The sequence below is a fragment of the Alexandromys fortis genome, unplaced genomic scaffold (assembly GCF_014885135.2).
Source record: "Alexandromys fortis isolate MF-2015 unplaced genomic scaffold, M_Fortis_MF-2015_v1.1 scaffold_99, whole genome shotgun sequence".
Lineage (NCBI taxonomy): Eukaryota > Metazoa > Chordata > Mammalia > Rodentia > Cricetidae > Alexandromys > Alexandromys fortis.
Genome location: NW_026067982.1, coordinates 5,112,242 through 5,114,755, shown reverse-complemented (window position 1 = coordinate 5,114,755; position 2,514 = coordinate 5,112,242).

Sequence of the window (2,514 nt, the reverse complement as noted above, 5' to 3'; positions counted from 1 at the left end):
TAATCCAGACTTTCTGTGCATCTTTATGTGGCTTATTTTTACTCTATTACTTTTTAATATTTATTTTATTATCTTTACTCCTTTAATCTATAATTGTTTGTTCTCTATCTTTTTAAACCATTTACTTCTTTTTATAATGTTTATATTCTTTCTCTTCTCTCTCCCAAGCCTGCGAACATTTATCTAACACTGTGACCCATTTAGAGGTCTTTTCCATCTAAATTTGTCTTTACTGTGTATTTATAATTATTTTCTGACCAGGACTGCTTCTTAAAATGCTAAGTGGTTCTTAAAAACCTAAGCTGCAGCATTACTAGAGCAAATATGGCATTTACTGCTTGTTCTGCCCAGTCCAACATGGTGTAAGTCGGTTTACTGTCTCTGCAAGCCATGCATATTACTCAAGTTCCAGGTATACAGTGGGTATTTGTTACACCATTAAACAAATTGTGGCATTCTGCTCACAAAACCCATTTAAATGCTCTGTAGCCAGACCTTGTGAGGGTTCATACTGCAGCATGGCCCAGGAAGCCACAGCTGTTTCAAACCAGTGTGACTTTTTCTGTTACCTCTGAATTAGTAAAACCTCTCTTAGAGGAGCCATGCCTCTGCTTGTTTCTAGCAAACAGAGCCCACCCAAGAAAAGCCACTACCAAACCATACTTAACTCTCTTCTTTTGTGTCTAGGATTCCTTTTTAAGCTTTCTCAGGTTTTATGTAAATTTAGTTGACTATGCTGGTGCCCCAGTTTGTTGTATGGAGATTGCTGGTTAGTTCCCAGCTGCTTAGCCCCGAAATAACCACACAGAAAATGTATTAATTCAATCACTGTGATGTGGGAGGGTCTTCTGTTTGTGTTGATTTCATTGCTTAATAAAGAAACTGCCTTGGCCCATTTGATAGGCCAGCCCCCTTAGGTGGGTGGAGTAGACAGAACAGAATGCTGGGAAGAAGGGAAGTGAAGTCAGATGCAATGGAGCCAGCCACCAGGCCAGACATGCTGAATCTTTCCCAGTAAGACACCACCTCATGGTGCTACACAGATTATTAGAAATGGGTTAAGCAAGATATGAGAGTTAGTCAAGAAGAGGATAGATATAATGGGCCAGGCAGTGTTTGAAAGAATACAATTTGTGTGTTGTTATTTTGGGTATAGAGCTATCCAGTAGTCAGGAGCCAGGCGGCCGGAAGCAGCCCACAGCTCCTTCTACATCACTGCTTGGCCCATTAGCTCTAACATCTTATTGACTAACTCTTATATCTTAGTTTAACCCATTTCTATTAATCTGTGCATTGCCATATGGCAATGACTTACCAGCAAAATTTTGGCATGTCTGTCTCTGGCAGCAGCTCCATGGCTTCTCCCGGACTCCACCCTTCTTCCTCCCAGCATTCAGTTTAGTTTTCCCCACTAGCTAAGGTCTGCCCTGCTATAGGTCTAAAGCAGATTCTTTATGGTAATCACAGCATACAGAAGGGAATCCCACATCACCAATCCCCTTAGATGATACCTCCAACATCTCCTTCTAAGTCCCCAAACCCAACCCACTCACACCTTCTAGAAAGAGAGCACTTGACAGCCTTTATGTATTGTATATAAACCATTATATTTGACAACATTATCAAAATGGCAGTTGTGAAGAGTAAGAGTCAATTTAACCTGATTGGGTCTAGAATTTCCTGGGAGATAGGGCTCTTGGCATACCCAGAGAGATTATCTTAATTACATTGAGTAGGGAAGATCTGCCTACTGTGGGCAGCACAATTCCCATGGCTGGGATCTTGGACTGTGCAGGTAGAAAAAGTGAGATGAGCTGTGCCACATGATGTCATCACTCTCTGCTTCCTGGTTAAGGATGCACTGCAACAAACTCCTGCTGCCTGGACTTCCCACCATGATGGACTGCAAATACCCTAGAACTGTGAGCCAGCAGAAACCCTTCCTCCCACAGGAAACTTTCAATCACCATAGATGGACAAAACAAAATGACAGAACCAGGTTTAACCAATACCTAGTCACAAACCCAGCCATATACAAAATATTAGAAGGAAAACTCCAACCCAAGGAAGTTAACTACATCCATAAAAACACATACAATAGATCATCTCACAGCGACAAATCCCAAAGAAGCAAAAAACACACACAATAACATCACCAACAACAAAAACTAAAATAAAAGAAACTGGCAGTCACTGGTCATTAATATTCCTTATTATAAATGGACTCAACTCACCTATAAAAGGACATAGGCTAACAGATTAGATATGAAAACAGAATCCATCCTTCTGCAGCATACAAGAAGCACATCTCAACCTCAAAAACAGACATCATCTCAGAGTAAAGGATTGGAAAATTTTTTCCAATCAAATGGACCTACAAAACAAGCTGATGTATCTATCCTAAAATCTAACAAAATAGACTTCAAGCTAAAATCAATCAAAAGAGACAAAGAAGGATATTTCATATTTGTCACAGGAAAAATCAAGAGGAAATCTCATACTGAACACTTATGC